The sequence below is a fragment of the Spermophilus citellus genome (assembly GCF_964194105.1).
Source record: "Spermophilus citellus genome assembly, chromosome: 6".
NCBI lineage: Eukaryota > Metazoa > Chordata > Mammalia > Rodentia > Sciuridae > Spermophilus > Spermophilus citellus.
The window spans coordinates 130,114,209-130,127,626 of record NC_138187.1 but is presented as its reverse complement, the minus strand read 5'-3'; positions in this window follow the sequence as shown (position 1 = coordinate 130,127,626).

The following is a 13,418-nucleotide window of genomic DNA, read 5'->3' as shown; positions in this document are numbered from 1 at the left end:
CTGCAGGGCCACTGGGCGGGCATGAACCGCTGTCAAGGTCGCAGCACCTTAAGAACAATGCACGAGCTGGGAAGATGGCCGCCGAGGAGGAAGCAGCGATTCTAATGTCTCCACATTAACGGGTTCAAAAACACCCTTTGGAACAGCGGCAGGCTACACACTGAGGAACCTCTAGCAAAATTCCATGAAGAGGGGTCCTGCCGGGATCTGGTAGGTCTATTAGAAGTGTCGGTTTGTGGCCGCCGGGACTCGGGGCCCTGGAACTGCGGTACTTGCCGGAGAGGGGCCGTCACCTCCCCGGCCCCGGGCACCGCTGGAGCCACGAGCCAGAAAGACACGGACCAGGCCGCGGTGAGGCTAGAAGCCGGGAACGTCGGGGGCGGAGAGAGCGACCAGGGCAGCGCTGGCTGTGGAGGCCGCGGCAGAGAGAGGCGCGGGAGCCCGAGGCTAAGACATACCGGAGAGAGCGAGCCAGCACCCCGCCATCATCCCAAAACAGCGAGAAGAGGAAGATGGCGGCGGGAAGTGAGTAAGCCTCTCCGTGCCCCGCGCCCTGCACCGCCGCGTCTGAAAAGCTGAGACAGACAGCTGCGACTCAGCATTAAGCCATCCGGCTGAGGCGGCTGGTCAGCCCTTCTCATCCTACGGAGGTGGATGCCTGCCAGGCCTTCGTGGGTAGTGGCCGCAGGGTCCAGGCGGGGCTTGGGAGAAACAGTGGGGACCCCTGTGGCGTTGGTCGCCCGGCAGGGGGAGGCGAACTGTCGCCGTTTGCGGGGGACACCACTGTGGCGGAGGGCTGGTGTCGCAGGGCTGCGGCAGAGGAGATAACTTCATTGAAGCCTGCTGCTACAGGTGTGTGGACCCCTGGCTTTCCCTCTCCACGCATCGGGGAAACCTTAAGGGCCCCTTCCAGCTCTCCCGTGAGTGCTACAGCCAGCCCGAGGGAGTCAGAGGTGGTGCGGGACTGCCGCTCCCGCCAGAGCTGACTGCTGAGGTCTCTTGCACCAGCTACGGGGGTGTGGCTACCGGAGGGCAAGTAAAATTCGCTGAGGATTCTCAGCCCCAAGCTCTACAATTTTAGGGTCTGAGGGAATGGCAATCTGGAGGAGTGAGCCCAGTCGTTCATGAAAACAGGGCTCCCGGGAGCAGCAGACCTGGCCTGTAGCCAGTATTGTGGTGAGAGGGGCCTGGCTAGAGGAAAAGTGGAAGTGATTGGACACAAGAGGAGGCCCTAGGCACTCAGGATTGGAGACTCGCCCAGTCTGGGAGGAGCTGCTGCACACTGATTGGTTCCCGCGTACTGACGGGAAAGACTTGACCTGGTGGGCACAGCGCCACCTAGTGGAAGAGAAGTTAATCAAACTCTAAGACGGCATTTATTAGTTTTTTGTTTGTTTTGTTTTGTTTTGTTTGTTTTTTTTTTGTTTTTGTCTTTGTTTTTGTTTATGTTTTTGATTGGGGTTTTTCTTTCATCTTCATTTTTCTATCTTGTTTTTTTTTGTTTTTTTTTTCCTTCTTCTTTCTCTTCTAACTCTAATTTTAATTTTTTTTAATTATTATTATTATTTTTTAAAATTTTTGTTCTTTTTTAGTTCCTATTTCTTTCTTCTTTTGTCTTTTCATTTTTCTTATCCCCCCTTCCTTGAATTCTACCTGCCTACTCTCATTCTCCTTAGTGACTTCTTCCCTTCCCTTCTAATACCTTTCCTCCCAAGCATCAAATAAATTTATAGGAATAAACAGTAACTCAGCAGTCAAACAGAACAAGAAGCAACATGAGCAGCTTCAAGAAACAAGGAAGAAAAGGAGTACAAACAATGCAGGACAGCCTAAATATTCAGGAGGACCTAGAGTCATCAAAAAAATGGTCATATAAAGACCTCAAGGAACACCTTAGACAGATGGAATGGAACCTTAAAGAGGATACAAGACAGCAAATTCAAGCAGCGAAAGAACACATTGAGAATGAATTACATAAACAGCTAAAAGAAGAAGTTAAGCACCTTTATCAGGAGATAGAGATTATAAAAAATAATCAAACAATAATTCTAGAAATGAAGGAAACGATAAACCAAATTAAAAACTCAATTGAGAGTATCACTAACAGAGTGGAGCAAGTAGAAACTAGAACGTCAGATAATGAAGACAAAATATACCATCTTGAAAAGAGTCTAGCCAACTCAGAAAGGCTGGTAAAAAATCATGAGAAAAACATCCAGGAGCTATGGGATAACATGAAGAAACCAAACTTACGAGTCATCGGGATAGAAGAAGGTAGAGATTCAAACCAAGGGAATGAGAAACCTGCTGAATGAAATAATTACAGAAAACTTTCCAGAAATAAAAAAGGAAACAGATATACAAATTGAAGATGCATACAGGACACCGAGCACACAAAATCACAGTAGACCAACACCAAGACACATTGTTATGAAGATATCCAATATACAGAACAAAGAGAAAATATTAAAAGCTACAAGAGAAAGGAGACAGATTACATTGAGGGGTAAACCAATACGGTTAACAACGGACTTTTCATCACAGACACTGAAAGCAAGAAGGTCATGGAACAATGTATTTCAAACACTGAAAGACAATGGATGCCAACCAAGAATTCTGTATCCAGCAAAATTAAGCTTCAGGTATGACAACGAAATAAAGATCTTTCATGATAAACAAAAGTTAAAATAATTTGCAGCCAGAAAACCTGCATTGCAAAGCATTTTGAGCAAAACACTACACAAGGAAGAAATGAAAAACAATAACCAAAACCATCAGTGGGAAGTGCCTCAGTAAAGACAGAGGGCGAGGGGAAAGATAATCACGGAGAAACAAACTAAATTAAAAAAAAAAAAAAAGGATAAACAATCAAACATGGATGGAAGTTCAAACCATATATCAATAGTAACTCTGAATGTTAATGGCCTAAACTCTCCAATAAAGCGACATAGGCTGGTATCATGGATTAAAAAAACAAATCCAACAATATGCTGCCTCCAGGAGACACATCTGATTGGAAAAGACATACACAGCCTGAAGGTGAAAGGATGGGAAAAAATATACCACTCACACAGTTCTCGTAAACAAGCAGGAGTGGCCATCCTCATATCGAATAAAATCGACTTCAAGACTAAGTTAATCAAAAGGGATAAAGAAGGTCATTATATACTGTTAAAAGGAACCATTCACCAACAAAACATAACAATTATCAATATTTATGCACCAAACAATTGTGCTGCGACATTCATAAAACAAATTCTCCTCAAGTTCAAGAATCAAATAGACCACAACACAATAATTATGGGTGACTTCAACATACCTCTTTCACCATTGGACAGATCCTCCAAACAAAAATTGAATAAAGAAACTATAGAACTCAATATCACAATCAACAACCTAGACTTAACTGACATATATAGAATATATCAACCATCATCAAATGGATATACTTTTTTCTCAGCAGCACATGGATCCTTCTCAAAAATAGACCATATATTATGCCATAGGGCAACCCTCAGTAAATATAAAGGGGTGGAGATAATACCATGCATTTTATCTGATCATAATGGAATGAAACTGGAAATCAATGATAAAAGAAGGAAGGAAAAATCCTACATCACATGGAAAATGAACAATATGTTACTGAATGATCAATGGGTTACAGAAGACATAAAGGAGGAAATCAAAAAATTCTTAGAGATAAATGAAAATACAGACACAACATATCGGAATCTATGGGACACAATGAAAGCAGTTTTAAGAGGAAAATTCATCGCCTGGTGGTCATTCCTCAAAAAAAGAAAAAACCAACAAATAAATGAGCTCACACTTCATCTCAAAGCCCTAGAAAAGGAAGAGCGAAACAACAGCAAATGTAGCAGAAGGCTAGAAATAATTAAAATCAGAGCGGAAATCAATGAAATTGAAACAAAAGAAACTATTGAAAAAATTAACAAAACTAAAAGTTGGTTCTTCGAAAAAATAAATAAGATCGACAGACCTTTAGCCATGCTAACGAAGAGAAGAAGAGAGAGAACTCAAATTACTAACATACGGGATGAAAAAGGCAATATCACAACAGATGCTACAGAAATACAGAAGACAATTAGAAATTATTTTGAAAACCTATATTCCAACAAAATAGAAGATAGTGAAGACATCGATAAATTTCTTAAGTCATATGATTTACCCAGACTGAGTCAGGAGGATACACACAATTTGAACAGACCAATATCAATGGATGAAATTGAAGAAGCCATCAAAAGACTACCAACCAAGAAAAGCCCAGGACCGGATGGGTATACAGAGGAGTTTTACAAAACCTTTAAAGAAGAATTAAAACCAATACTTTTCAAGTTATTTCAGGAAATAGAAAAAGAGGGAGCTCTTCCAAATTCATTCTACGAGGCCAACATCACCCTGATTCCGAAACCAGACAAAGACACCTCAAAGAAAGAAAACTACAGACCAATATCTCTAATGAACCTAGATGCAAAAATCCTCAATAAAATTCTGGCGAATCGAATACAAAAACACATCAAAAAAATTGTGCACCATGATCAAGTAGGATTCATCCCTGGGATGCAAGGATGGTTCAATATACGGAAATCAATAAATGTTATTCACCACATCAATAGACTTAAAGATAAGAACCATATGATCATCTCGATAGATGCAGAGAAAGCATTCGACAAAGTACAGCATCCCTTTATGTTGAAAACATTAGAAAAATTAGGGATAACAGGAACTTACCTTGACATTGTAAAAGCTATCTATGCTAAGCCTCAGGCTAGCATCATTCTGAATGGACAAAAGTTGAAGGCATTCCCTCTAAAATCCGGAACAAGACAGGGATGCCCTCTATCTCCACTTCTATTCAATATAGTTCTCGAAACACTGGCCAGAGCAATTAGACAGACGAAAGAAATTAAAGGCATAAAAATTGGAAAAGAAGAACTTAAATTATCACTATTTGCAGATGACATGATCCTATACCTAGAAGACCCAAAAGGGTCTACAAAGAAACTACTAGAGCTAATAAATGAATTCAGCAAAGTGGCAGGATATAAAATCAACACGCATAAATCAAAGGCATTTCTGTATATCAGCGACAAAACTTCTGAAACGGAAATGAGGAAAAACACTCCATTCACGATATCCTCAAAAAAAAAAAAAAACTTGGGAATTAACCTAACAAAAGAGGTGAAAGATTTATATAATGAAAACTACAGAACCCTAAAGAGAGAAGTTGATGAAGATCTTAGAAGATGGAAAAACATACCCTGTTCATGGATAGGCAGAACTAACATCATCAAAATGGCGATATTACCAAAAGTTCTCTATAGGTTTAATGCAATGCCAATCAAAATCCCAACGGCATATCTTGTAGAAATTGACAAAGCAATCATGAAATTCATATGGAAAAATAAAAGACCCAGAATAGCAAAAGCAATTCTAAACAGGAAGTGTGAATCAGGTGGTATAGCGATACCAGATTTCAAACTATATTACAAAGCAATAGTGACAAAAACAGCATGGTACTGGTACCAAAACAGGCAGGCGGACCAATGGTTTAGAATAGAGGACATAGAGACTAATCCACAAAGTTACAACTATCTTATATTTGATAAAGGGGCTAAAAGCATGCAATGGAGGAAGGATAGCATCTTGCTGGGAAAACTTGAAATCCATATGCAACAAAATGAAACTGAATCCCTTTCTCTCGCCATGCACAAAAGTTAACTCAAAATGGATCAAGGAACTTGATATCAAACCAGAGACTCTGCGTCTGATAGAAGAAAACGTTGGCTCCGATCTACAGATTGTGGGGTCGGGCTCCAAATTCCTTAATAGGACACCCATAGCACAAGAGTTAACAACAAGAATCAACAAATGGGACTTAATTAAACTTAAAAGTTTTTTCTCAGCAAGAGAAACAATAAGAGAGGTAAATAGGGAGCCTACATCCTGGGAACAAATCTTTACTCCTCACACTTCAGATAGAGCCCTAATATCCAGAGTATACAAAGAACTCAAAAAATTAGACAATAAGATAACAAATAACCCAATCAACAAATGGGCCAAGGACCTGAACAGACACTTCTCAGAGGAGGATATACAATCAATCAACAAGTACATGAAAAAATGCTCACCATCTCTAGCAGTCAGAGAAATGCAAATCAAAACCACCCTAAGATACCATCTCACTCCAGTAAGATTGGCAGCCAGTATGAAGTCAAACAACAACAAGTGCTGGAGAGGTTGTGGAGAAAAGGGTACACTTGTACATTGCTGGTGGGACTGCAAATTGGTGCGGCCAATTTGGAAAGCAGTTTGGAGATTCCTGGGAAAGATGGGAATGGAACCACCATTTGACCCTGCTATTGCCCTTCTTGGACTATTCCCTGAAGACCTTAAAAGAGCATGCTACAGGGATACTGCCACATCGATGTTCATAGCAGCACAATTCACAATTGCTAGACTGTGGAACCAACCCAGATGCCCCTCAGTAGATGAATGGATAAAAAAAATGTGGCATCTATACACAATGGAGTACTATGCAGCAATAAAAAATGACAAAATCATAGAATTTGCAGGGAAATGGATGGCACTAGAGCAGATTATGCTTAGTGAAGCTAGCCAATCCCTAAAAAACAAATACCAAATGTCTTCTTTGATATAATGAGAGCAACTATGAACAGAGAAGGGAGGAAGAGCAGGAAGAAAAGATTAACATTAAACAGAGACATGAGATGGGAGGGAAAGGGAGAGATGAGGAAAATTGCATGGAAATGAAGGGAGACCCTCATTGCTATACAAAATTACATATAAGAGGTTGGGAGGGGAATGGGAAAATAAACAAGGTGAGAAATGAATTACAGTAGATGGGGTAGAGAGAGAAGAAGGGAGGGGAGGGGAGGGGGGATAGTAGGGGATAGGAAAGGTAGCAGAATACAACAATTACTAATAGGGCATTATGTAAAATTGTGGATGTGTAACCGACATGATTCTGCAATCTGCATTTGGGGTAAAATTGGGGGTTCATAACCCACTTCAATCTAATGTATGAAGTATGATATGTCAAGAGCTATGTAAAGTTGTGAACAACCAATAAAAAAAAAATTTTAAACTGTATACGGGGTAAAAATGGGAGTTCATAACCCACTTGAATCAATCTGTGAAATATGGTATATTAAGAACTATGTAATGTTTTGAACAACCAACAATAAAATAATTAAAAAAAAAAGCGGGAGGCTGGGGGTTGGGTGAGATGTTTATGAGGTGAGATGTGAAAATGTAGAGATATTAGATTATATGACTAGTGAAAGGGTAATCATAACAAGTTGGCTGTTAATAGGAGAAATAAGAGATAGGCAACCCCATGCAATACTCCCTGTTATCTCAGCAACAGGATAACTGTTAGCACCCCTAGTAGAGATACCTCTGGTGCAGCCAGGCACACAGGGACCTTGATGATGTCTTACCAGGTCCTTATTTTTGTCCCTTGATAGATGCAGCAATATCCCAGTTTTGTGTTGGCAGCAGTCTCAAGCCTATATGTACCCTGCTGTTGGGCTGTGGAGCTAAGCTTTGGTGAATAAGGAACCTTTGCACGGGGTGCCTGTCCATACAGGTGTTGGGGGGGCCTCTCTCCAGGTGGCTGGGCTGCATTTACAATTTTAAGTTGGTGGTTGCTTTCTCTAAGCACTTTGAAGATACTATTTTATAGTCTTCTGGCTTCCATTTTTCCTGTTGAGAAGTCCAACAACAATATTTATTGATTTATTTATTGTGGTACTGGGGGTTGAACCCAGGGCCTTGTGCATACTAGGTAAGCACTCTACCACAGAGCTACACTTTTAGCCCCAATTATTGATCTTTTGTAGTTTACTTCAAGGTGACTAGATGTCAAATGTTTTATTTTTCCTTTTTAAAGCATTCAGCAAAAAATTTATTCTATTTATAGTCTTGGATAAACATCACCATGATCAATTTAGAACATCTTTACCAACTCAAAGAGAAATCCTGAGTTGAGCAGGTGGTGCATGCCGATAGTCCCAGCAATTCCCAAAGCAGAAGGATTACTTTAGCCCAGGAGTTCCAGGGTAGTCTGGGCAACATAGCAACATCCCTGTCTCAAAAACCAACCAATCCCATAGTCTTTAGCTATTATCCTAAATTCTCCCATCTTCTCCTCTACTTGGAAATAGAATTTATATTTCCATGTATTTGCCTATTCTGGGCATTTCAATAGAACACTGTGGTTTGAGTGTGTCCCCAAAGGAATCATGTATTGGAAGCTTGATCTCCAATGTGGGGATGTAAAGAGGTTGTGGGACCTTTAAGAAGTGAGGCTGGAGGGCTTTGGGCTGTATCTCAGTGGTAGAGTACTTGCCTAGCATGTGCAGCCCTGGGTTCCACCCCCAGTACTGCACCCACATTCACCCCCCGCCCCATGCATACACAAAAGAAGGTGGAGTCCGGCTAGTGAGGGGTCACAAGACTGGCCCTTCCCATAACCCCAGTTGCAATGTGATCTCTCCCTCTAGCTAGTAAATCTACTGTTGGACCCCTCTAATGACCGTGTGTGTGTGTGTGTGTGTGTGTGTGTGTGTGTGTGTGTGTGTTGCTGGGGAGTAAACCCAGGGCCTCACACATGATAGGAAAATGCTTTACCACTGAGTCATATCTTCAGTGCTCTAATGGATTTTTAAAAATTCAGGCTTTCAACTCCATAATTCCCACTTAAAAATAATTTCTCTTGGGGCTGGTTTTGTGGCTCAGCAGTGGAGCACTCATCTAGCACATGGGAGGCCCTGGGTTTGATCCTCAGCACATATAAAAATAAATAAATAAAATAAAAGTATTGTGTCCAGCTATAACTAAAAAAAAATCTTAAAAAATTTCTCTTTATTGACATTATCTCTTTTTACAACATTGTAACCCTACCCTACCTTTACTTCTTTAATCACACTCCCCTCCCAGTTCTGTGAATATATTTATAATGGCTTTTTTGAGGCCTTTGTCTGTTAAATCTGATACCTGGTTGTTTTCACAGTGTCTACTGCCTTTTTTTTTTTTTTTTTTTTTTTTTTTTTGTAGTGCTGGGGATCAAATCCAGGGCCTTGTGCATGCAAAGCAAGCACTCTACCAACTGAGCTATATTCCCAGCCCTGTTGCCTGCTTTTTGTCTATTGTCTGTCTGTCTTTCTTGCTTCCAATTTTTGGTTGAAAATTGGACATTTTAGATAACACATTGTAGCAACTCTAACTATTGAGAATTGTTATTTGGTTGTTTATTTATTTATTTGGTACTGAGGATTGAACCCAGGGGTGCTCAACCACTGAGCCATATATCCAGCCCCTATTTAGTTTTTATTTTGAAATAGAATCTTGCTAAGCTGCTGAGGCTGGCCTTGAACCTGCAATCCTGCTTCCTCTGCCTCCTGAGCTACTGGGATTATAGGCACGTGCCACGACAACCAGCCTAGTTTTTTAGTGGCTGAAGGGATCATTTTAGTGAAGTCTATATTTCCCCTACAGCATTTAGCCTCTGATGTTGCTCCTCAGGAAGGAACAAGTTTTGGGATGCCCATAGTTGGCCCTGGGAAGACAGTGGTATTGAGTGGAAGATTATATCTTTTTCTCTTCCCCTGACTGTTAATCTCTACCAATTGCTGGCTGATTGTTCTATGGTTTTCAACAATGACTTGGGACATAAATTTGTACAAACTAATCCAATTATTTCTTGGCTCATTGGAAGGAATAGTTCCTGAGTTGGAGTTTGATATTTGTTCTGACTCTAGCAAACTCCTTACAACTGTGGTTTTCTCCTGTAAACTGTCTGACCTACTGATTAAGCAGAATCTTTATTAAATCCATAAATCTTCCAGTTGCCTTTTACCACAGTCTCCAGTGTTTTTTTTTCTTTCTCTCTCTCTCTGTGCAAGTGTGCGCGCACGTGCACAGGTATGTATGTGTTGCTGGGGATTGAATTTAGGATCTTGCACATGCTAGGCAAGCACTTAGCAGTGAGCTACACCCCCAGCATCTCTGCTGTTCTTGAGAGCAACCCTTAGGTTTTCTTATCCATGCTCTATTGTGAATGATGTCAGTTCCTTTCTGAAGAAATTAGGACCTGTTTTATGGCCTGCTGATTCCCCCTAGAACAATCTCTGATTCAATCTCTGAATGTGGAGGTGGAGACAATGGCAAGTTTCTCTCTGAGTGACACCGCTGCTCTAGGAGCTTAGCACTTGCTGAGGGTGGTGGTGGTCAGCAGCCTGAAGTCCTCTTGGCTTGCCCTTCCAGTAATGGAATCAAGGCCTCACAAACTGGGGCAGTTACTAGGATCCCCGTAGTCATAGCATGCTGCACCCAAGTGTGAGCCTCTATTGCATATACTGGGAACGGGAGGGAGAAGGGAAACTCCCATCTCTTGCCCACATTCACCTAGGATGTGGCCTCAGCCAATAGTGGCTCGGGGCAGGACGAGACCTGCTGAAGTTATGTTTTTCCTGAGAAGAGTGCCCTTTGACTGGAACTGGGGAGAGTGGGAATCCTGTGTTCTTGGCTGTAGCATCCAGAGTGGTGTCTTCATCTTGCAGTGGAAGAGAGACAGTGGTTTTGGTTCAGATGTCAGAGTCTTACCTTACTTACTAAATTTTCATGGATTTTCTGGAATAAATGTTTTTTTCCCATTTGATATTTGCCCCTAGGACTATTTCTATAGCCTTTTAACTTTTAAAAAATAGTTTTTACCAGTGTCATTGGAGAGTTGGTCTGTGGATCTCCTTGTACTGCCATGCCAGGTGTTGATCTCTCTCCATCCATTCTTTTTTTCCCTCCATCTATTATTGACAAAAATCTTAAAATGATAAAATATACTTTTTCAATACAAAAGTGAGAATCATGTTTAATGAGAAAAAAAGTCCTAGAAACATTTAATTACAGCCAACAACAATACAAGGATGTCTACTGTTAACTCTAGCAAACATTATTTTATAGGTAGTAGTCAATGCAATTAGATAAGAAAAAGAGATTTTTAGGTATAAAATTTGAAAAGGAGGTAAAACTGTAATTATTTGACAACATACACTATACAGCTGACAAAACTACTAGCACCGTCAGAGAATTTAGTAAGTAATAGACAGAAATTAATAGCTGTTATGTATGTAAACAACCAGTTAGTGGAATTTAAAAACAGATTCCATTTGTATGATAATAAATAAGGTAAAAATAATTAGAAATAAATTTGAAAAATGTGTAAGATCTATATGAGGAAATTCTACTGAGATTTTTATAAAAGAAGACTTAAACAAATGGAAAGGAATATTATATTCTTGGAAAACTGTACCAAAAAGATATTCTAGGTGGAGATTAATACCCATGCTGGATACTTAAAATACTACTGTCTTGTGTTGGTCATGTAGCTCAGTCGTAGGGCACTTGCCTAGCATGTGAGAGACTCTGAGTTCAATCCTCAGAACTGTTAAAAAACCAAATAAATAAAATTTAAAAAATTAAAATACTACTATCTTAATCTATTTGAGTTGCTATAACAAAACACTATAGACTGGGTGACTTAAAAACAACAGAGATTTATTTCTCATCGGTCTGGAGGCTGGGAGGATAAGATAGGGCATAAGAAGAGTCAATGATGAGGACCTTCTTTTCTGACATATGGCTGTATTTTCATTGTAAACTCACGTGATGGAGGGGATGAGGGATCTCTGGGTCTCTTTTATACGGGTACTAATTTCATCCAGGAGGGTTACACCCTCATGATGCAGTCACCTCCAAAGGCCCCATTTTAAATTCCATTACCTTGGGGGTTTGGATTTCAACATACAAATTTTTGAGAAACACAGATATTCAGTCCATAGAGACTATTAAATTTCTATAATTATCTGTCAACTATTATACTTGGGTATGGATTATATTCTTATTTTTCAGTAGTTTGAGATTCATTATTATATTTAATTATTTTGGTGTTCAGATTGACTCACGTTTGTTAGTAGTGTTACTGAAACTTGGTTTGGGGCTCATCCCAAAGAAAAACCAAAGACTGAGAGAGATGGGTGTTGGGGAGAAAGAAGGGCTTCATTCAGTGGCTGAAAATGGAGAAGAGGGAGCTTTGCTCAGAAATCAGCTTCTCAGCTCCAGGGGGTTGTGTGGTTATAGATATAAAATAGAACTAATGAAGGAGAAGGATAGGCTAAGGAAGAGAGGAGTATTCATGACTTTTCTGGGAATAGGTAGAAATTTTCCAGAAACTTAGGTGTCCTGTCTTTACTCCTTTTTTTTTTTTTTTTTTTTTTTTTGGTACCAGGGATTGAACTCAGGGGCATTCAGCCATTGAGCCACAACCCCAGACCCATTTTGTATTTTATTTAGAGACAGGGTCTCTCACTGAGTTGCTTAGTGCCTCACAGTTGCTGAGGCTGGCTTTGAACTCACCACCCTCCTGCCTCAGCCTCCCAAGTTGCTGGGATTACAGGCCTGTGCCACCGTGCCCGGCTGTCTTCACTCCTTTCATGGTCTGGTGTTTCCAGTCATGGTGGCTGGTAGTCTTTAGCTCTAAAGGGAGTGGTGGGATTAGGGATGTCTAGGTCAAGTGAATCCTATATTATAGTTGTGGACAAAACATTTCTCAAAATGATCAACGTTATCTTCATGCAGAGCAGAGTAGAATCTGACCAAAGGTTAAGACAAATAAGGAGACAGACAGAATATGAAGGCAGCCACTGAGCATTTTGTCCTATTCCAGTCCCCATCAGACATCTGCAGACCCAGCGAACAGTCGGTATTTTCAGCAAAAGTGGATTCAGATCCCTGAAGAGTAACCAAGGCAACTGTTATCATAATAACCCACACATCAGAGGTGTTATAGCAAAGCTAGTGGGAGACTAATATATTGCCCAGCTGTGTAACTTCAAAAATTAATGTCTTCAAGTCAATTAAGAGCAAGTGAAGCTAGAAGGTTTATTTGGATTTTTCCTTGGTAATAGAAACCATTTTAATCAGGTTCCTATGACCCTGTGACATACTTTTATTTTGGGAACACTTCCTTGCTTTTTAGCATAAGAAGCTATTCCAGATTCATGTTATATCAATCCTGTCCCAGTGGAATTGTCACTGGAGGTTCAAGAAGTTTCCAGAGAGGTGACCTTGACTTAGGACAAGTGAGTTTCTTGGCTTATATTATGGAAAAGAATTTCAGCAGGTGCCAGTCAGACACAAAGATTTATTTAGGAAAATAGGCACATTCAAGGGAGAATGTGGGCCATCTTAAGAGTGAGAGGCTTTTTCATATATTTGTTGATTGATTGTATATATCACCTCTGAGAATCTGTTCAATTCCTTGGCCCATTTATTGATTGGGTTATTTGTTTTTTTATTTTTGGTGTTAGGTTTTT